Raw genomic sequence first — 23,932 nt, 5'->3', positions numbered from 1 at the left:
AAACTTTTCCATATTATTTTCTATCCTTCCATCTGTTGAAGAGGGGGCATGAGAGAGCAGCCAGCCAAGGTCAACCCACCACAAGAAGCTACTCTGATCTTCCCGGGGTCTTAAAGATGGATATTACTTTGTAGCAAATCTTCGTAGCGGTCCTAAGAAGGAAGAGGATAAATTTGAGGATATTAGTTTTAGTGTAGCAAATAGTCTGGGGAATTCCTCTTGTATTTCTTAAATCACATCACTAAACCAAATAATTTTATGTCTGAGTGTTCCCTTGCCCAACAGCCAGCTAGCCAAGGCCTCTGAAAGTCAGCTCCACTAGCAAGTTTTCCAGGCCTAAACACTTAACAAAAAAAACCCACAACCAAATAACCCAACAAATCTGATTTCCTCAAGAGAATGTAATATACCTTGAATTATTTAGCTGTCTTGTAGCTCTGTTTCCATGTAAAACTGTGTAAGTTAGCTGACATTTAGCTAATTCCACATTATTATGATGTGTGCTCTGTTAAAATATCTTCTGTAAGTACTCATATGATGACCGCAAATTTATTTGGCAGAATTAAAAAAAACCAAACACACCAAATCTGGGAAAAAGACTTAATTTTCCCATTAATCCATACCTCTCCAACACAAACCTACAGGCAGCCACCCTGACTGACTGATTTCACAGCCTGTGCCTCTTCACCCAGGCAGATGAATTGGTTCAGATTGTTGTAGCAGGGACCTGCAAGGTGAGACAGGGCTAGGAAAATGCAGAGCTTGCTTGTTAGCAGGATAGGTGCAAGAAGTTGATTAGAGACAGTGAGCAACCTTCCTTTGTTACCAGAAGGTCGTCATTCCAGATTGCAACTGAGGCTGAAGGAAAGGAGCTGGCGAGGTAGAGACATGGACCAAAAATCACACTTCTTTTATGATTTTTTTTAATTTGTGTTATTACTTATATGCTAATCTGTTATACAGACCATTCTGCAAATGTCTTTAGGTGTCACGTTCATGAAACGAGAGATTAAATATGATTGAAATGGGTCTTACATGCATTTAAGTTTATAGATTTTCTTTTTTCTTTTTCCTGTTTCCCTTTTTTTTCCCTCCGCACCAGAAGCATGAGTATTGTTGTACTCAAAAACTTGTTGGTCGTAAAGGGATTTAGCAAAGCTGGAAAGGAAGAATGGGTCAGTTTATTTAATTTAACCATTTTAAGTATGAAATGGCTTAATCTTAGAATGCTTGAAGGAGCCTGAGTTACACACTGAGATCTGTGTTTGATGCTTTGGCTTATCAGATGCTATAAATCTTTTCAATCACAAGGTGAGATTTTGCCATGCAGGAGCTGGTATCTTTCTAGCAGCTCAGTAAGCATTGGGGAATGAACTTCCACAGCAGCTAAAACTTGCTTTAATAGCACCAGCTTTCATTTCAGGTATATCAAGTACTACTCTGACACTGCAAAAAAGACCCCTGGAAAACACCAGGAAAACTCACAAGGCAAAATCATTTTCATTGTGGAAGAAAAGGGAAAAAAAACTTGACAAATTCGAAGTTTGTAATCTGTCTACGAAAACTGTTCATAAAATACATTAGTGCAGGCTTTCCCTGAATACAATAGGGGAAATCCAAGGATGAAAACCTAGGGTGGCTTAGGTCCAAGTTACAGTATTATTACCCTGAAAAACTTTGCAGAGTGCATGAGGTTACTTTCACAAAGCTTTATGAATTTTTGGTTGAAATACAGGAGAGCTCTTGCTCGATGAGAACAAAAAAGGGAATGCCTGTATTTTGTATTTGCTGTTAAAAGCAAAGATCTATAACCCAGAACAGACGGCAGTGTGATTTGAACCCCATTTCCACCATAGAGCAATCAGAGGGACACGCTTGTGAAAGAAAAGGGTTTTAAATTTTTATTGTTACTAGTTATTTCCATGAATGTCATCATGTTGTTTAGCTAAAGGTTCTCTGGAAAAAGCCTTTGGCAGTTCCCTTGGTGTTGGGCCACTCATGTCTGGGGAGCTCTCTGCTTTCTGTTTTAGCTAGATTATTCTTGCTGGGTTTTTACAAAGCTATCTAAAACCTTATGTACAATTTAAAATTCTGTAATTTCAGGAGTCTATAACTGTTATTCCAGAGCACAAAGGTGAATTTCAGTCTCCTCCAGCGGGTACTAAAAGTAAAAAAAAGGAGATTTTTGATCTATTTAATTTTTATTTATGCTTTTAGAGAGTTAAATCTGTAATGTTTATTTCAACTTATTACCGTCTTTTCAATTTACTGAGCAGAGCTGAAAACGATGATTTTAGAGTTACATCACCAGAAGCTGTGTTTTTCTGTTCCGCTCAGTTCTGTCATGGATATCACAGTGTGGGACCCTCACTTATTCCTGTTTCATAGAGCACGTCCTTTGGTCCAGCCCCATCAGATGTGGCTGCACAACCACTTGCAGGGTTTTCATGCTGCCCCAAAGGTGGATGGCAAAAGGAAGGTCCTTGTAGCACCATAGGAGATGCCTTGCAAGGAATTCAGCTCATGGAAGAGCATGTTTTTCAGACGCAAGATCATAGACAAGATAACTTTTTGGTAGAATATTCCTGAGGAGTTTGGTTTTAAATTCTGCTATTTTTTAGAGATCTGCAGAATAGCCATAAATAAATTTTGCAGGAAAGAAGGTGTTTGTTATTTTGGGTCCCAAGTGTCTTGAATACTGGATAGGTTAATAGTAATTGCACATTGTGTAATAGCACCACTAAACATTTCTGTAGCTCTTTTCATCTGATAGCTTCCAAGCTTTTCAGAGACATCAATTCATTAACACCTTAGCATGAAATTGCTCTGCACATGGAAATCCTGGTTATGTGACTGCCAGGGATGAAGCTGTTGTGGATGAAGCATTGAGTTCAACGATCATAAATTCTGTGCAGGTTTGGAATAGGCAGAACAGAAATGAAAATCATAAATTCCCACTGTTACTGATCAAGGTTCAGATTTTCCATTTTATTGTAACTTTGTCTCTCTGGGTTTTATTTTTACAAACGGATTCGCTCTGGGCGATGCAGCATGTCTGTGACCGATTAGTTTAGGCTTGAGAGTCCTGCAACCTGATGGCAGTCTCTGCCACCTGCTCATACCTGGGTGCTTCGTTCAACTTTTGCTTAGGTGATTTAGTTACCTCTGAGGACTACGTGTAGCACAAGGTGGTATGGATGCTTTATGCAAGCTTCAAGCAACTTTCTTCTAATCATTGCATTCCTTAAAGTCAGATTCTTCTGCTGGCTTTGAAAATGGGAGTTGGCTTTGAAAATCTGGAGATCATGTGTGAAATCTAGATTAAATGCTGGGAGCCTCTTGGCGCAAGGCTGGTGACCCCACTCCTGCGTGGTAGCGGCAAGGCCAAGTAGAATTGGTCTCGAACCACATGTCGATGCCATTTAATCACTTCTGCCTCTGCTTCCTTCTCTGTAAATTGGCAGTAACTCTTGTTCCACATGTCAGTTCAGTGGTTTGTCATCTCTAGATGAATAGTACTGTCAGCCAACTGACTGCGGCAGTTCTGTGGTGTGGGATTTTATGGACAGTTAAGTGCTTCTGCATTCAGGGACAGGGCAGGAAAAGGAGACTACAAGGCCATGTTTATCAAGGTGAACTCCAGTGGATCACAGCTTGTCTTAACTGTTATGAATGTTTGAGTATATGGACACGTGTGAAAAGTTTTGTTCCGGGAGAAAATCCAGACAGTGACATGTTACCTGGAATTTAAGTTTTGCAATGGACCTTTAGGTGCAGTCGCTGCTTCAGTCCTTGTGATTTCAGGAACCCAGTTGGACCAGTTAAGCCCATTGCCTTAGTTCTGTCTGTACTGTCAGATCAGTTGGTTTCTGTGGTGGTTTGTTTTTTGGGTTTTTTGGGTGTGTGTGTGTTTGGGGTTTTTTTTATCTTTTTTTTTCTCTGTGTAATACTAAAACAAATATTAGAAAATAGAAGAAGCTAACAGCATATCTCTTTTTTTTTTCCCAGTCTTTATTGTAACTTAAGAACCAATCCTTGTAATAATACTTAAAACTAATGGAGTGGTGGTACCTGGGATGCTAAATGATGTGATAATGCCTCTGAACACAAAAGCATTTCTTTTATTTAGGTTTTATTTTGGTGGCCCTGGTTGATTCATCGTAGGATAAAAAGCCCACAGAGAGGGCAGTGTGGTAGTATACTGTGTATACTGTAAAATGTAATGATGATCAGGTTCTGACTAAAGCCCTTAGGGGCTTTAATAATTTTTGGTGACTTTTTCAGTAAAGTCATTACATTAACTCAGTGATAACAGTAAGAGTGAGTGTTTTCAAAGTAAAAAAGAAACAAAGTTTACGCTCTGTAAGGTCAAATAATGTGGCTAAATAATTGCAGATCCCACAAAATTTTTCTATTCCTTAGTTTTGGGATACCCGAGCTGATTTTAGTCCTGAGTTAGGTAGTTAGTTCAGTGGGAACAGTGTTCTGTATACAAAGAAAAATTGGAGACCTTCTAGAAATAACACTAAATACAAGAAGAAGGGAGAAATACTGGAAGATGTTGAACATGATTCTTTTCTAATAGGTCTCTAGTGCTCTCACAAGAAAATGACCGTTCTGCTGCTTTTGGAGGAGGATGAGTGAGAGCCATGGTCTGGTGGATGGCCAGACGGTGGGAGATGGCAGCACAGAGACTCAAAACTGCTGCACAGAGTAGGAAAAAATTAAATTCTCTGAAGTTTTATAGTACTACAGGGAGGAAATAAAACCATTCTCTTTTGCCTATATCTTTACAAAAGGTGAAGACAAGTTTTCACTTTAGAATCATTCTTCATTTTATTTTACAGGGCTGTGCAGTTTATCACTGCAATCCATTCCTTATTCTGAAAGTCATCCCTCTTGATACATACCGTATAATTGATTTTAATGAAAATGGGCCTTGCAGTTCACACTGAAAATCAGACTGGGCCTGCAACACATGTATTAATCTCAACTGAAAGCAAATTCTTGTTAAAAAATAGTAAAAACTAATTAATTGCAAAGAATCTTTAGATTGCTAGTTGCTCTGTTTTCTTAACATTGGTGTTTCACTCTCTTTCTCTCCTTTGCCTGACTCCTAAATTATTGTTTTATCTCCTACCTAGTCAGCATTATTCCTAGTCTTTCATGACACTTTCAGTATTTGGGAGTGTTTTCTGCTTCCCATTCATTTGGGCCAGTTGTCCTTCTGTGTCAGGGGTCCTTAAACTACGGCCTGCGGGGCAGATACACCCCCCCCAGGGTCCTCAGTCCAGCCCCCGGTATTTACAGACCCCCCCGCCGGGGGTTGGGGGGGGGGAACCAAGCAGCCGCAGATGGCTGCCTGCCACTGCATCCGCGCGCCGGCCCCCTGGTTAAAAAGTTTGAGGACCCCTGGTCTGTGTAAAAGGTCTACAGAGATGATGAGGGGACTGGGGCATCTCCCTGATGAGGAGAGGCTGAGGGAGCTGGGCCCGTTTTGCCCGCAGAGGAGAAGACTGAGAGGGCACCTTATGGGTGTCTACAACCATCTCAAGGGCGAGTGTCAGGAGGACGGGGCCAGGCCCTTGCCAGGGGTGCCCAGCGACAGGGCACGGGGCAGCGGGCACAAGCTGCAGCACAGGGAGCCCCACCTGAACATGAGGGAGAACTTCTTTACCGTGAGGGTGCCAGAGCAGGGGAACAGGCTGCCCAGAGAGGCTGTGGGGTCTCCTGCCCTGGGGACATTCAGACCCCCCTGGACGTGACTGTGTGCAGCCCGCTCTGGGAGAGCTGCTGAAGCAGGGGCTGGGCTGGGGGGGCTCCAGGGGTCCCTCCTGACCCCACCATTCTGTGATTCTATAAGAGGTGCCAAACTGATAAAAATGTTCATCCAGCTTCCACTCAGCTGCCTTTTTCCCCAAAGTCCCCACTGCTGCCATGTGTCTGGTCACACGAGAGGTACATCCATTCCAGCCATGTGAAATGCACGTTTCCTTTGTTGGATGGGAGGATATCTGCCATGTGCATCCCTCAAGAGCCTCCTAAAGAAAATGTTTGGCACCTCTTCCATACTGAAAAACAAACAGAAGTTGTCAAGAGCATAGAACTATTGTTTAAGTAAGCAGAATGGGTACTTATTATCGGTTTTAGGTACGCCCAGGCCAATAGTTAAGTAGGTTTTTTTCTAGTTCGTTTGATGAAAGGTAGTAATGGGTTTAATTGCTGGTTGTCTTTTGTAATGTAGTATATGCAGTATTAGAGTTATTCTGGTAATGTATTGTAATTACCTACCATCAAGCGTTTCACTATGTTAAAAATATGATCTTGGAAGTAAAGTAGCTGAATTCTTTGAATTGAAGGCGATAGCTACTGAGAGTACAACATCATTTAAAAATGCAAATCAACTCAGTTAGGTAAATAAAATTAAGGCAGCGGGTTCTTTTCCATAAATTCTTCCTCTGCCCTTAAACCTTCCCAAAAGCTTGGCGGAATAAGCAGCATGCCTGGAGGGCTGATAAATAAAAGCTGTTTCAGAGTTTCCTGCACACATGCCTGGTTTAAAAAGTATTGTGTGTCTTGCATAAAGCACTATCCAGAAAGCCTCTTTGTGTTCAAACCCAAAGGGATTACTGTTCCTTTTGGCTTTGCTACAGTAGGAGAGAAAAACTCTTTTAGGTAGTGTTGCCCCAAAGTCTGTGTGAGAAATGATCGTGGTAAATAGTAAATGGGGCAAAGTTTTTTTAAAAGGCAGAGGTTTCAATTTGCATTGACCTTATCTACGCACACAAATGAATCAACAGATGCAAATGAAGCAGGGGAGGCTGAACTACCAAATTTGTATTCTTAGTTGCTTTGGTCATGTGCCTAGTCTGGCAAAGAAAGGGGGAGGGAGAGAAAAAAAATCTGAAGTTTAATGAATAGAAGTGTGGCTCCTGATGACCTTTACCTACTGTTATAATTTTGATGTAGAACAACCATATTCCTGAAGATGTTTAATCAGCAAAGTTGAATTTTGATGAAACCACGTGCCACAGTCCCATTAGTGCTGCAGAAATTAATTATAATTCATAGCGGTATTCTTGATTCATAAGGATCAACACCAGTGAACTGCCACCTTTTTACATTCTTTCCACCCTTGGTCTCCCAGAGCCTAACATAAGATACAAGCAAGGTGCGCTCGCAGCCCAGCAAGCCAACCGAGCCCTGGGCTGCACCAAGAGCAGCGTGGCCAGCAGGGCCAGGGAGGGGATTCTGCCCCTCTGCTCCGCTCTGCTGAGACCCCCCTGCAGCGCTGCCTCTGCTCTGGGGTCCTCAGCACAAGGAGGGCACGGGCCTGGTGGAGCGAGTCCAGAGGAGCCCACGGAGATGATCGGGGGCTGGAGCACCTCTGCTGGGAAGACGGGCTGAGGGAGTTGGGGTTGTTCAGCCTGGAGAAGAGAAGGCTCCGGGGAGACCTTAGAGCACCTGCCAATACCTAAAGGGATCTACAGGAAACCTGGAAAGGGACTTTTTGCAAGGGCCTGTAGCAATAGGACAAGGAGGAATGGTTTTAAGCTGGAAGAGGGCAGAATTAGAGTATATAATAGAAACAAATTCTTTACCATGAGGTGGTGAGGCACTGGCACAGGCTGCCCAGAGCAGCTGTGGCTGCCCCATCCCTGGCAGTGCTCAAGGCAGGTTGGACAGGGCTTGGAGCAACCTGGTCTAGTGGAAGGTGTCCCTGGGTATTGCAGTGGTGTTGGACTAGGTGGCCTTTAAAGGTCCCTTCCAACCCATGATAAGTCAAACTCCACACCCATTCAGATACAAAATTTATTTGGGTAACAAATCATCAAATAAAAGGTGAATTAAAATATCATGTATATATTCTATATTTTACCATAGATTTTTGATTAAAAGATTTAAATTGTTTACATCTATTTTATGTTTTTTTCCTGCAGGGAAGCACGTATACATGTGTAGTCTCATTATGGGACTCATATCATTGCAAACCCTCTAAGATGGTGACCTAGAATTTCCCCTAGTCCATGGCATTTAGGAAATTACTGTTCCTCTAATTTAACATGTTGCCAAAAAAGAAAGATGAAAAGACTAGTGATGTGACAATAGCGACATTTTTCTTCTTCCAAAAAGAAGATGAAATAAAATCTTTCTTATAATTTTTTCAAATTCCTGAAGCTTAGGTAGATTTTGTCAAAGATATGTCTTGTGTTTAAGTAGCCTGCTGAATTTTAAAGGCAATTTAAAATACATTGTTTTCCTCTCCTTTTCGTACAGGATCAAACTGGGATAACCAGGGCTGACAGTAGATTTTTACAGAGCTTAATAGGCGTAAATCTCTCTCTGGGTGGAATTAGCATCAGGCATGAACAGCCCAGCTCAGGGAGAAGATTGTGTTAGTGTTGCTAACGGGCATTTTCTAAGACTTCCCTGTGTTTGGTGGCAAGTCCCAGCAGCTCAATGTAGAAAAAAGTCAAATTGTCAAAAGTCATTAGTGGTTGTCACTTCATAGACCTTCACACTGGAGTTCCCCCTTTGGAATTTCAGTGGAATGATTTTTTTTTCTTCTTCTTCAAGTAAGTAGGACAATCAGATGTACAGAACTGCTGGGATTTAACCCCTTCATAGCGGTTTTGTTAATGGCTGCAAAGAAACGGTGAATTTAGGAGTCTGAGGTTCAGTTCCATGCTCTGCCAGAACCTTTTCTACTTCTAGTAGTCTGTTTATACCCAAATCCCCAGGAATAAATTTTGAAGCTTGATTTCATCAGAGATGCAGGCCTTTTGTGTACGGCTGGATAAGCTTTGCTGAAACTTGTTGATTTAGAATGTACCAGCCTTACTACATCAGAGCTTTTAAATCATTGTGTTTCTACATTGTTACACCTCTGTTTTTTCAGGTAGCCTCCAAACACTCTTATTTTAGTGAAGTAGCATTTTAAATCAATTGCCCAAGGAAGGACCATAGTTGCCCTGTTTCCATTGTTCTTTTGCAACTAAACAGGTCAGTGCTAAAGGATGTTATTTGCTTCTGTTAATAAATTAATGCCCTTTCCATGGATTTATTCCTAAGTTTCTAATTAGGAAGTTTTTGATTGTTAATTGGGGCTGTTTGAGAAAGGAAAGAGGATTAAGTAGGGGGTAAATAATCTAATAGGTTAGGTTTGTCTTGAGGTCTCTCACCAGCCCTATGCAGGTAGAAGTCCTTCATCACTCATGCTCTACAGCCTGAGAATTTGATCTAGCCTTGAAGGCTTCTTCTGCACAGTTATTTTACACATGCATTTTCCCTGTCTCTCCGGTGTAGCCATTCTAGCAAAATCCTTTCAGAACCACATTCACTGGCAAAGATTTCAGTCTGTCTGGCTTCTTCTGCTCAAGGTCCATATTGAAGCTATGCTGCAGTAGTGCTGTAACTTCATCTCCACCAGGATGTTTTCTGCTCAGTGTATTCACTGAAGTAGAAATCTGAGAAGGGGGGGTTTAAAAAATATATTCCTTTTCTGTTACTTTCTATAAGAGGTGCATTTTGGGAGCCTTATTTAGACATTTCCCCCCCCCCCCCCCCCCCGATTCTCAGTTACAAAGTGGTGCTGCTACCAAAGGGTGTTGAATCTGTGGTTCATCAGAAGTTATTTTTATAGATCAATTTTCTGCACATATCATACAGAAATAGAAAGGTTTCAGTTTAGATTATATGCTTTGAATTCCCAAATTTTAAAGAATATATTAGTAATGCTTTGGTGTCCTAATTAAATACCTAATTATATTTAGCAGTTTTACAGTTTTTGCCAGTTTCTGATGGCTTTTAGTGTGCCGATCTTTGCTGTTAGTGACATTTAAAGCATATGTTTGAATTCTTCCATCTCCTGTGTCTTGTCATTTCATTGCTCTTTTTTAGAGCTGATATGTCATTTTTGCAAAATAATTGCACAATAAGAAATATAGTGTAATTTTTGAAAAACCAGTAAGTATCCCCTCAAGAAAAAGAAATAGAGAAACACAGTGCATGTGCAGGTGTGCTGAGAGCAAAGAGCCAGCTCATTCTGTAAGTAGCAGAGTGGTTGGGGGCATGTAAGTAGGAGTCTTTTCCATTTGTTTTTATAATTGTGTGTGTATTATCGCCCCTTTAGAAGCAAAATATATTGAGGGGGGAAAAGAAAAGCAAAACAAGAACATAGAAGTCACCTTAAACTTGTCCTGGAGGTGCTTTTTACAGTAAATCTTTTGACATTTTTATTATATCCATGTCATCGCAAAGTTGGGGGGGAAATTCCCACCTTGTATGACAAGCCCTGCCCCCCCCCAAGAGAGCATTTGTGTCACAGGCCATTAATGTTAATCATTACAGAGCGTAATGTGGCTTTTCCCTTTGTTCAGCTCCATCAATAGTTATCTGGGAGGTGTATAGAGGTGGCTGAGGGTTATAGCGAGTAGTGGAGTTTCAAGCTCAAGGGTTGTCTCTTTAGTGTAGCATCTCAAAAACACTATTGGCCTGGGAGGCAGTTGTATGGAATTGTTGGCAAGGGGCGTGTGGCTTCAGTGTCACTTTGGTTTTAATAGAGAATGTTGGTTTATGGAGATAGATGAAGCCTGCACGCTTTAAGGGAGCCTTCTGGGGCAGAGTTAGGGTGGGCTCATGCTGGAGTGCACCCAGCACGCATGGGGATGGATATGCTGAGATGGTGTCCTCAGGCCTTTGAGTTCTTGCACCTTCCCTGTGGTGCCAGCAGGAGATGGTCAGTGTTCCTCAGCTGGAAAATCACTGCCTTTCACAACTGACTGTACTTCAACTTCCATGCTTAGGGTTTTGTTTTTTTCCCTTTGTTTAGCTATTTGCTGTGTAACAAATAGCACAACATATAGGCCAAAAAGGTGTCCCCTCTTTTCGCATGTTACTGGCCCTTTTTTTTGTGTATTTCTGTAGAAAAATTTCTCAGTTGCACTAAGGATGCAAGTAAGTCTTTGGAACACGCTAAAAGATCTATTCACATTCTTTTTATTATAATACAAGTCACTGCAGTAACTAATGTGTGGTCTGTTTTTATGACATCCAGAGCAGGATGAATTAAAAAGATGTATATTCATGGGTTACTAGAAGGTGCTGAGCTTCATTAGTGTGAGAGTCAAACCAACTTTTTTCCTAGAGTCCTCAAATGCGTTCTTTTGATTGCATCATCAGTCCCCCAGGATTATTTGAGTTATAATTAGAAGACAGAGATGGTTTCAATGAGAGCATCACCCAAGAGATGTAGAGCGCCGAGCTTCTCCATTTGGTTGCTAGTGCAGGACTGTAGCAGAAAAAACAGCTCACAAGAGCAACCGCAAAAAGTTAGGTTTGTAGCTGTGAATGGGAGCAAGATGCCCTTGGAACAGGTCTGCAGTGAGATCTGCCCAATGTCACAACTGGATGGAAAGGTTAGATGCGAGGATTGGTTCTCTTCTCTCTATTCCCCTTGAGATGTTACCAACATTCTTAATGTTACAGATTACAAAGTGAGACACACGGCTTAAATTCCTGTTGTCTTTGTAGTCTATGAGACCTGATCATTGGTGCTTTGGGAGTTTGTTTCCCAGTCCCATTAATTTTCAGTGCCGTGGAGCGTTGCCTATTAATTACATGGCACATCAGCTGGACAGACCTCATTGGCACATGTTGTTTCTTAAGAGGGTGGATAAAGTGTCAGTTTATGTTCTGGGTAAGGGCAGTTTTGTTTACATATACACAAAACACGCCTTGTTCACCCTAAGGAAGCAGGTGACTAAAACCTTGCAACACTGCTTAAATTGTAGGGGGGTTAGCCAACTTCTTTCTTACTGTCCTTGCCATCCTACCCTGTTCTTTCTCGTCCTGTCTCATGGATGAGGGTCCAGAATCTAAAGTGAACCCCAGGTAATCAGGAGCACATGTCTGTGTAGGTATGAGCCTTAGCAAGGGCTCATCAGCTATGAGGACAGTTGCATCTTCATATCATGCACAAGGACAGAGCTCAACTGATATTGAAGTCTGCACGTTTTCCTTTAGGATATTTATAATTATAGTGAGAAATTTGCTCTTGCTTTGCATGTCAAATAGGTGGGAATATCTATTCCCACAGTTAAATTCCATCCACGGGTAAGTACAGTATGAATATACTTTTTCACCTTCTGAATTGCATTTAAAAGAGAGAACACGATCTGATTCTCTGCTTACTGAAATAAATGTCAGAAAGGACATGACCTAATTATCTTGCTTCACATTTTCCATCTACATGAAGTCTTTCAGCTTTGTGGGTGTTTTTTAAAACCATTGATTTCTGTCATTGATCCTAGAATTTCCATAATTTCAGTATTCACCGAAGAAGGCAATGAAGTATATGTGTGTATTATAATTATGTGATGACATGCAAATAATGTCTCCTAGGTGAAGAATCCAAGATTCTGATATTGAGAAACTTTTAAAAAACCCCTTTGGTTAAGCTCAGACTATGTCAGTCTCAGGGTAACGAGTTTGCTTGCTTTAAGTCCCATGTGAAACATGAATAGTTACATACCATTTACCTCAAGCTTCTTAATCCTATTCTTCATTCTTTCATTTCCTTTGTTGCCTCAACACCAAGTTGATGCTTGTAGTTGAAGGGCAGAAATTGAAGCATTTTGATGAGCCAGTCTGCACAGGGCTGGACATTGTAAACTGGAATGTTAATTGTATGCCTAGGAGCTTTGAAAATATGGAGGAATTCAGAGGAGGCTTGAAATATAATGAATCTAATAGTATTTATGTTGTCTTGAGATTGTGTGTGATGTATTTACATGTGTTCCTTCAAATCATGTGTTTATGTTGTTTACATAGATGTGACACTCTTTTTGGGCTATGAATTGCTGTTTATAAGTTCCTCAAAGGATTAGTGCAGTAGACATCATGAAAGAAAACAGGCAAATGGGCATTTGAAGATTCTGTGATGTAATAAAATTAACAATACCCTTGAAAACAGAAGCATTTTTTTGTTTGGTTGGTTTTGCCGTAGCGTAGTGTTGTACGTCTGGGTTTAATGGAACCTATAGTCTTCTTTCAAGACTGCATTGAAAACTCTTACATTCAATGCCAGTTAATTTTTTTGTAAGGCATTCAGATATATTGAAATATGTGTGTCTGTGGAGGAGAGGAGGCAGAAGCACATAGAGGAAAAGGTATAAATCTCCACTGAGCTTTTTATCTCTACTTTAAAGGCAGAAGAACTGACAATGCTCATGTTGCATTCACAGCTAACCCTTAGACTTCTCTATTCAATGCATTTACATATCCAAAAATACTGTGACCCTATTTACTAGAATTATTGGATAATTTATTATTAAAATAATTATTTTCATAATTTTTATGCTTAAATAAATATGTTTTAAATCATGTAGTACTGTGAGGGTGGACAACTTTTTTGGCTGCATTTCACAACAATTAATTATAACAAGGCTGCTTCTGGGAAGAGGGTACTGTCAAGCCCTATAGGGCTGAGACACCAATGACTCTTCTGTTAGTCTGTCTGGACTAATTGTGTCCTCATGTTGCTGTTTTCCCGTCATTTGAATCTGGAAAGCTTCTCAGCAAATTGGGGTGTGGGGGGCAGAGGGTTTTAGGTTTGAGATCAAATTGTGCGTAGCTATTAAATGCTGGTAGCACATTTGCTTTGAAAAGATTAACCTATTGTCAAAATCAACTAAAATGGCTGCAGTGGCTCTTTTTCTCCTCTTTCTCTAACCAATTTTAGTGTCTCAAGCCTTTGAAGTGTCAGTGGGATCTGCATCATGTCTGTTTTTTGCCATACAAACTCTGATCCTCAGGTTTAACCAACCGGACACACTCCATTGACAGTACATGTCATCTTCACCCTGCAGCGATCACTGATTGATCAGCAGAAATAAGTCCCTCACTGAAGATGAATCAAAGCCATTGAAGGGTGAATGTTGCAATCCTATCCTTTCAGCCTGTGATATGGGCGTATGCAAAATCCCTGCTACTTGTTCCTCTTTTGTAGCTGAGCTTCCAAGGCTATAGTCTAGGGCAGTCTGATCCTTGATTTTAAACATGCTTTAATAGGAGTTCCTTTCCTTTGCTGCCTTCTTTGCCATTGTGCATCATGCAGAAATCACTGAAATTTCGGAACACTTTTGGCTTACTTTTAGTTTTTATGAACTGTTCGGCTTTTCTTGACCATTTTGGTACAGATTGGCGTCACGGTTGTAGTGAGTATTCGTTTCTCTAAACTTCCTATTACTTTACTGCCACATCACAGTGACTAAAGCAAAAGGGAGGGGGCAGCAAACCTTATTTCAGTAACCAGTTCACTTCTGGAAGGGTTGCAGTTTGTCCACTCATGAATGTCAGTGCTGTCCCATGGTGACCTGATGCTGAGATATATTGGGTTTGTCCTGACACGTTACAGAAAGTACTGACCCGACCTTTAAAAAAATTTATTAACATTTAGAAATTTTATTTTACTGTGCCATGTTGAGAGAAGTTCTTCCAGCTGGACAGGAGGAATGCTTCTATAATGACATTACTTCACTCATTTGTGAAACAACATACTAATGCCACCTTCCTTTTCAGTCCTAAGCTGGCTATACTCCTCTCATCTACCCTTTCACATTTATTTTGTCTATGTTTGCTGGTCTTTGCAGGTTAACTTTAATAAACTGATATTTATTTTTACGGGTGTCACCTAACACAGATTAAAGGTAAATCTTCTGTAGACTGTCGTTGATTTTTGGTATATTTGGGAAGAAGGAGAAGTTTTCTTGATCATGTCAATCCCTGGGTTTTCCGGGAGCAGCCAGCTTCTGGTGGAGGTACCTGGTGGGGCTTAGGATGGATGTTCCTGCCCATCTGCAAGCAGGAGAGGTCATTGCAGGAATGAATAGCTGTATTGTGGCTCTAAGTTGAAGTTCTCTTCCAGAAGAGATACACAGAATAATTACCCACTCTGTACAGGTTTGGCTCAGTAGTAGCAAACTCTAAATTTTGCTTCTTGCCGCCTCTCTTGAATTTAATTAGGAAGCAAAACTAAGTCTGCAGCTGGGGATGCCATTACTATCTATAAATTTATCATGTGAATAAATGCAAAGAAGGGAAAATAAGTATTTGGCCACTGTTGGCTGAGAAATAAATGGGTATAAACTTTTCATCACTTGCTAAGACACTTTTTTTTAAAGTGTCTTTTTTAAAAAGTGTTGTGTTACTTTTTTTTTTTTTTTTTCCTTGCTGCTTGTTCAGATATCATAGAATCACAGAATGGTTTGGGTTGGAAGGGACCTTGAAGACCATCACTAGTTCCACCCCCTGCCAGGGGCAGGGACACCTTCCACCAGCCCAGGTTGCTCCCAGCCCCGTCCAGCCTGGCCTTGAGCACTGCCAGGGATGGGGCAGCCACAGCTGCTCTGGGCAGCCTGTGCCGGTGGCTCACCGCCCTCACAGTGAAGAATTTCTTCCCAATATCTAATAATAAATCTACCCCTTTGGCTTAAAACCATACCCCTTGTCCTATCACTACAGTCCCTACTGAAAAGGTCCTCTCCTAACACTCTCGGCACTTGAGTATTAAGTTGTTTGATTTCAAAATCACTTTAATAATAAAAATAAATAAAAATGTTGTAGGAGAAAAAGCACTATCATGCTGGTAGCTCTAAAGGACAGCTCTTCTTAAATACAGCTACAGGATGACTGTTTGTGTGAAGTAACCTGTTCCGTTTGTTGGCTTGGGCGCTTAGCTTTTAGAGGTCAAAAATAAAATTAGAATAAAAAATGAAATGTCAGTTGCATGGTCTAGATATGGTGTATTCCCCAAAGTGGACAGGGAAGAAAAATTCTTAAATTCTTAAAGACCAACATCTGTTGAAGTAGTATTTGCTTTAAAGGAGAATAACTTGTGTAATGTCTTCATTCACAGTACATAAAGCTTTAAATAGTTCATTCTGGATAAAAGTTTTACCCTGGTGACTTGTATAATATGAGTTAAAGGAGACCTCAGTTTTTCTTTGCAGTTAAGTCTAATGCAACAGAAAGACCAAGATGTTACTCTCTCTTGCATTACTCCTTTGGATCAGTGTGGGGAAACTGGGTTTATTTTTAATTCATTAGAAGAATTTTTAAATGAAGCGCACTCTTGATGTCAATCAGTTGCTTTAATTAAAAAAAATGGGATTCTGCTCCACCCAGGTCTAATCACAGAACTCCCACTGATGCCATGTGTACCTTCAGCACAAACCAGCTTTGCTGCCTCTGCTTTGCTTCTCTGCCTGTTAAGATTGTGTCTCATCCTACCTACTTCTTTGATGAAATTCATAATGATTGCAGAATGTTTTGAGATGGAAATGGTTGCATCACTGCATGGTTTTTACCATGCTTGTATTTCCTCCTGGTATGGAGGATTTTCTGACCCCATCTCTCAAGCAGCCAAGCAATCGTTGCTTAATATGCATGCTCTAATAATGACTAAAATTAATTTCTTAGAAATGACACCATAATAATTAATACAGTCCTCTTGGGCTGCATGTGATAGAATTGATCTGAGGAAGTGGAGATATTAAAGTGTCACTGTCCTTCACACATGTGAAATGTCATCATCAGTTCATAGCAGTCTTGCTTTATTACAGCCATATTAAAATCAATGTTGTGCACATCTTCATAGAGTGCCTATTAACAGCATTTCCTTGATTTAAGAAATGGTTCTAGTATGTGAATGCAACCCATTTAAATGAATAAATTTAGCACTTTAATGCTATTTATTTACTTCATATTGTAAAATGTAATAAGATAAATAATGGGTCTCACAGAGGCGTAGGGTAAGTTGGTGATCAACATCTCAGCAGGCAGATGAACACAGCTCAAGTAAAGAAATAATGATCAAAATTCACAGTGCTCCCTGGGATGCCATTTATATACCTGAATCTAATAAAGAAAGAATTACAATGCTTAACAACGTGCTTAGCACTGGGATCTGAATGTAATGAGACCAGCAGTAAGGAATGTAGAGCTGTATTGGCTGAATCTGAAGCATCACATCAGAGGTGTGGACAGGGAGAGAGAGCTGCAAGCGATCTGATGCCCTGTCAATGCGGGACTTGCTGGCAGTCTGGGTACTGGTGCTTTCTTCTTTACTGGCTAGCAAAACCTAGTCTAGGGCAAGCTTTCTGCTCTGTATCTGAAGTATTAAGTTGAAGGCTGTTCTGAGGTTTGGATTTTAAGCCTTTCAAAATGTGTTTGGATTTTCTATCCAAACATAGTGCCAGACTGTGGCAGTTATGAGTGTACATGAACTGATAGAGCTGGTCAAGTCTTACATGACAAAACTGCACAAGGCTGGCAAGTGGTTGATTGATTGATTGATTTTTCAATGAATTTGATTGATTCTATCCCTGCGATTATGCAGGTCTGAAACATGGTTGGTGGGGGTTTTGGTTTTGGTTTGGGTTTTTTTTGGGGGGGTGGGGGTGGGGAGGAGCAAAAGATGGCTTTGTGAGAAAGTGGTCCCTGTTCTGGTATAAATGTTGGGAGTGTTCATCATGATGTGCTTGGAGTGACCAAGAATGGCACAGGTCACCAGCTGCCACTGCAGCACTCGCACCTCTTCGGGTTTTGCACTTGCTTTTCAGAATAGATTTTTAGGAAATATTATGCCCAGGAAGTCTTAAGAAAAAAAAACACCTGCATAAAAGCCTCTGTGTATAATTTTTCAAAATCACAGATACTATTGGTGTTCTATAAGCAGTCATACTTTGGACATAAAGGCAATAACAACCTGTCTGGAGACTATTCTCTATGTTTCTTGGTCAAGCACTTAAGAAGTACAAACATGAATGACAGAGTAAAATGGTAAAATGAGAATGGATTGATTTATACTTCAACTTTTATGTGCTTTTTAAGCTGTCAATAATCCGGGTTGTCCCATGTTTTAATAATAAAATACATTTTTTTGTAACTGCAGGTCTTGCAGATTAACTCCTTCTGGAGTTTGCATTCCATCCCCTCCAGAAGCAAATAATTCTGTCCTCAGTTGTTCCTGTTTCAATAACTTTTGTCTCTCCATTAGTTTCTCAGCAACATTTTTCACCCTAGTCTGACTTAGTGGATATGTCCAGTTGTGGGAAATAACCCTGGGCTGAAACACAAGAGAACATAGAGCTTGGCTTTGTCTTTCAGAGATTTTGACTCTTTCAGCCTGAGAGGACATGATAAAGAGTCCAAACATCATCAGTGGAGTTAGTAAGATGCTAAAATTTTTTGTCTTGTGCGTGAGCCACCCTGGAGCAGCCTAGGAGGATCTGCTGGGGTCAGATATTGTCATGTCATATAAGATGTAGCACATCTGGAGACATACCAGAAAACTGGAAGTAGTAAAAAACAGTGCACATTGACTCAGTTTCCAGTTGATTGAAATGCTTCTGTTTTCAGGTGTGTGCATTTATTTTCAGGAAATCATCAGCTTTTCCTGGAGAAAATGGATTCTTCTAATGAAAACAAAAACATGTAGTAGAAGATTTATTCCAGAGAAAAATTTGAAAAATGATTTGTGACCACCCTTAGTCATCAAATCTAGTTGACTACATATGCACGCGCGTATAGCAGATGCACTGAATGAGAAAGGGGCTGGTTTTGACTCTGCCCTCTTCCAGCTAGGCCCACACATTAAAAACGAATATAATTTACATATCATTCAGATGGTTGGAATTCCCAGTTGTATAGGAGGGTATGTGTCTTCTGTTCAGTTTCTTTTTCATTCTGGTTAAATAAATCCTTTCCCGTGCAGGAGAATAAAGCTTTCTATATGCTTCAGTATGCAGGAGCGATTTCACATAAGCTATTCATGCAGCACATGAAAGGCATCTTGCAGGAATAGCCTCAATTGGTTATTTTTAGGAGGGGGAGGATGGCATCAGCAAAACCACTAGAGAGATCTCTTCTGCCACTGTATACACATCTCTGAATAAAAGAAGCCAGTTGCTGCCTAATGAAAAGAGAAATTGGAAACCTCACACAGACTGATTACAGTCACACAGATGCTTTTGCCAAGTTTCCTACCTTCCTGGGCAAAATTTGTTCTCTTTTTCTCTGCAGAAAACCTCTACTACAAGAATTGTTTGGAGAGGAAGGGGTGGGGGAATCAACTGCTGGACTAAATAAATTAGTTCAGGGACATTGCAGGCTTCCCTAATGGCACATTCATAGATGCTGGATGTTTTGGGAGGTACAGGAGTGAGCAAACTCTGATTCCTCCTTGAGAGCAGGTCTCCTTTCTGTGTGTCTGTGGCTGCCTCATTCTTGTTTATGGAATCACATAACTCTCTGCAGCCCTGTTGCCTCCTAGGTAAGACAATGGTATACAAAGAATGTGAAACTGGTAAAGATGACTTCCTTGTTCCAGTATTAACCTCAACACCAAAAGCCTAATCGAGAATCTGTTGAAGGGAATGTTCTTATTTCCAGTAATCTTGGCTTCAGAGGAAGTTTCTTACTGTTTCTTTCTTTGGGAAGCAGAAGGTTGAGGGAGGGAAGATGGTTATTTGCCATCACAGGTGGGGTTGCAGATCTGGAAACGAGCATGAAAGATGCTGAGTCTAGAAATGCATAGAATTGTAGAATAATTTAGGTTAGAAAAGACCATTAAGACATCAAATGCAAGCATTAACCCAGCACTGCCAAGTCTACTGCTAAACCATGTCCATGAGCACCGCATCTACGTGATTTTTGAACACTTCCAGTGACGCTGACTCCACCGCCTCCCTGGGTGTGTTCCAACACTTGACCACCCTCTCCGTGAAGACATTTTTCCTAATATCCAATCTAAGCCTCCCCTAGTTTTCATCTTGTGCTGTTGCTTGTTACTTTGGAGAAGAGCCTGACCCGCACCTCGCTACGACCTCCTTTCAGGTACTTTTGGAGAGCGAGAAGGTGCCCCTGAGCCCCCCCTATGCAGGCTGACCCCCCCAGCCCCTGCCCCAGCCCCTGCCCGGCTCTGGACACGCTCCAGCCCCTCTGCGTCCCCCCTGCCCTGAGGGGCCCGACCCTGAGCCCAGGCCCCGAGGGGCGGCCGCAGCGGTGCCCAGCACAGGGGGATGGGCACTGCCCCGGCCCTGCCGGCCACAGCGCTTCTGACAGCGGCCAGGGCGCTGCTGGCCCCCTTGGCCACCTGGGCACGCTGGGGGCTCCTGCCCAGCGGCTGTGCCCAGCCCCCCCGGCCCTTTCCCCCGGGCAGTTCCCAGCCCCCTGCCCCCAGCCCTGCCAGGGGCTGCTGCATGGGGTTGGTGAGCGTGGGATGCAGCTGTTAATGGTCCACTCTTGGGTGTCTGAGAAGTTTTGAGTGTGCAGGATATACCCTAGAAGATCATACATCGCTGTGGGCAACAAAGAAGGTTCCTTGTACTGAACCAATTTTGGTTTTAGTTATTTCTTAGAGAGAAAAGGGTGAATCTTGTGGGGGACAAGGACACTTTTTTCCAGTCACCCTCACTTCAGTTCATTGTTAGGTATTTCTGATAGTCCCCTAAAGTCTGTACCATTTGTGTTTCTCTGCTGTCTCAATTAAACCCCCCAGAATAAGAGGTTTTATTCTAGCTGTTTGCAGTTGCACCAAAGGGAAAGGCTGTCTGGTTGAGTGTTTGTATCACTTCAGGATTAGCTCTGTGTTTAGCCCTTGCTACTTTAATTGGAGCCACAAGTGAAAGCTGTGTGTGTGGTGTGTTCTGCAGACTTAAAAAAATAGAGAAACAGCAGCAAGAGCTGTGCGACTCATGGAGGAGAAATCAGTTTAATTTCCCAGCTTTTCTTGCTTAGATCTACACAAACTGGAAATACATTGAAGGTCAACCATTGATGTCAGAAAAAGGGGAAGCAGTTCGGGCCTTTACACATTTTTCTGCTTTCACCTGCTCCTGAAAGTTTCTCTTTTCTTTAATAACGCTGTTTATTACTGGAGATGGATTGTAGAGCTCCTAGAAATAAAATTATGAAGCAAATAAAAACTTCACTTTTAACAAATTGGCTGCATTGCACCTTTTTGGCTTTGCTTTTGGCAAGAAACAAGTTGGAAAAATCTGATTCTGACCAGTGAACCATGATGGAAAAATAGAGGATTTGCTGCTTGGTTTCCAAAGTATTTTCTGGTGTCTTTCCATGGGCAAGAAACATTGCCTTAGAAAACTGGAGTTTGTGTGAAGATAAATGTATCTGCAGATACGTTTGCAGATGCTTGTGAGATGATTCAAGGAGAACATTTAGGAATTCGATGTAAAGCCTGTCCTAATCTACAAATAGTTTTCCCTTTAGTCCCTTAAGCCTTGAGGCCTCCATATGGATTGAGCTCTTCTCTGTGGTGGCTTACATGGCACAGGCATGATTTGTAGTTTTCTGGTTTAATAATCTACACTTTTCCTAGGACAAAGTCATTGGTTTTAATGCACACTCTTTAGAAGAATGAGATGCATTCAGGACTTTGCTGGGATCAATTTTATACTTCACTGCTAAGAAGAAAAATGTTTGTCTAGAATTATGAGGAAAACATCCCATCAATTTCATTGTGAACATCACATTATGAGAGGTGCCGTGTGGGATGTAATGTGCTGTAGTAGCAAATGAAGTACTTGGCGGGGTGTGGGGGGAGCATCCTATGGACTACAGACTTTGAAGCATTAGGTAAGAAGTATTTGGTCTGGGAATTATGTCACCTTATGCACGTTGTTTTATACAAAAAATTTATAAGCTTTGAAGAGATATTTGATGAGGATTTCTGTTAGTAGAACACATAATCCTTAAAACCTTATGGTATTTGCTATAAAGTCTTTCTAATTTCCTGATCAATGAGGCATCCGAGCATTTTACATTTTTACATGTGTTAAAACATGTACAGATTACCAAGCTTAATAACTTTTTACTACAGATCAAGGGCTGTGAGCTCTGTACAAACCATATGTTGTAAATGTTGTATGGCAGGTCGCAGAAAGGAGCAGTTGAATTGATCAGGCCCCTTTGTAGGAAGACATCTGCTCCTCTTTAGTTATGCAGATTTTCACTAAGTCACCCATTACTGGGTTTTCTGATGTCTTCATAAATTAAATGTTTTCATGCTTTTAACCCCTGTGTTTAAGTTTAAATTTGAATCGTTCCAGGGCTGATGCTTTCATGGGTAATATTGTTGTTAATAATATGCCATGGGGCCTGTGAGTGCTTTCCAGTTTTGAAATTGGTCTCCGAGTTTCTGCTTCCATCTTCCTTACACGTTCCCCCCTATGATGATTTATGTTAACTGCATAAGCTGCCATCTCTAGAAAAATCATTGGATGCTATTGATTTTATATAACTTTATTTTCTTAAATGATTCACTTGGTTGGAGAAATTGTAATTTTAAACCCCGTTTCTTTTGGCCTATATAAAACTTCTCCCAACTTGTGGGTGTACAGGGGAGCTGGATTAAATCCTTCAGTACTTGTGGGTATGTATGAGCATAGCTACCAGTGGCAGTTCCCAGTGTGCCTTAAGAGGATCTGATTTTAACTGCTTCAAACTGGTGACACCGGCCCTTTCTTTAGTGCTGTTTTCTCACAGCTTTAGTTGGTGCAGGTCAATGTCAGTGTGATGAGAATGGAGTGAAATTGTGATGATACCAATATGAATCACCCCTGTTAGTGTGGATCAAGAAGAGGCTCTTTACCAATGCAAGACATTTAAACGTTGACTCCAGGGGAGCGTAACTATTTTGACTCATGTACCTTTGGGGTTCAGTTTGCTTGTAGACGTTTTCCTCCCCTTTTGGTTTGCTGTAATATTCCGTGAAAGAGAGAAAATGAGGGCTTTTATCTGTTGAAGCACACTAAACTCTTCATTCCTGAAGCAAAAGCCAGAATGAAGAACTGAGCCTTGAAACCTTCTCCACAGATAAATAAAAGTGGTTCTGATGGATAAAGAAGGGGATGAGATCTACATTAAGACCCGGCTAGGAAACATAGGCTGGCATCAGCTTCCTCCGTCATCATTTTGGAAGCCTACCTATGAACGGCCTTCGCTGACTGCTCAGAAAGAGGAATACTTTTTTTGGTAGTAGAGCTTCAGCTGTGGCTGCTCAGGCATAATTTCTGAAATAGAGGCTTTACAAGTAGAACTCAAAAAGTCATGACAAAAATCTTTGGGGGTATGCAGGACTGGGACGGGAGCGTAGCCTTGCTTTTCCAGAAGACTCAAAAAACAAAGAAGGCGTTAGGAGGAATAATGAAGAGAAAAGTGCAAGCCTGAACTGCAGGTGTGCATGCTGTGCCTAGAAGCAATTACAGTTTCAGGTCCAGTAGGAAAACAGCTGGGTTTTGTTTTTTACTGTGCTTCTAAAGAGCAACTCGTTGTTGCTCTTTAGCCTGGAAAATCGAGATCTTCCAGTTATGTGTTTCCATCCCTAGATGGGAGCACTGCGTGACACACCAGAAACACAAGCCAACACGTCTTTGGTGACACTGTCCACGTGATGCTAAAGATCCCTTAATGCTGGTAATTAACCCAGGGCCTTTTATTCCAAATTTTAAATGAGTTTTGATGTCCAGAGTTGCCTTTGGCTACTGTTTGAATGAATTAGGATTTCAATACCACCTCATATTTGCTAACTCACAGTAGAATGAACTTGGAGTCAGATCTTCATTTAGTTAAAATAAATGAACTTCCATGGTATTAAACAAATTTAAACCAGTGGACAGTTTGGCCTGGGGAAGTGTAAGTCTGTGTGTTGGATCAGGTTCTGAGTTGCATTATAATGAGTAAGAAATGTGTAATACGGCTGAGTTCAAGAGACGAGGTTTATACCAGGCTGGCTTTGTACCTCATGCCTAGTTCCCCTAATGCATAGCAGAATGGAAACAAATTAATATGCCATCAAATCGGAGGCTTGCAGGAGAAGAAACACTTGATAGAACTTTCAAATGTCCGTTCC

The 23,932-nt window shown here is 41.2% G+C and overlaps 1 protein-coding gene across 2 annotated transcripts in view; it reads left to right on the top strand.

The window, feature by feature from the left end:
* The window catches only part of EXOC4 (exocyst complex component 4), a 412,836-nt gene that overhangs the window by 200,011 nt on the left and 188,893 nt on the right, over nt 1-23,932 (top strand). The window lies entirely within an intron of this gene.

Source organism: Falco punctatus (genome assembly GCF_963210335.1).
Source record: "Falco punctatus genome assembly, chromosome: 6".
Taxonomy (NCBI): domain Eukaryota; kingdom Metazoa; phylum Chordata; class Aves; order Falconiformes; family Falconidae; genus Falco; species Falco punctatus.
Note: the sequence above shows the minus strand (reverse complement) of the source record. Positions and strands in the feature narration are given on the sequence as shown.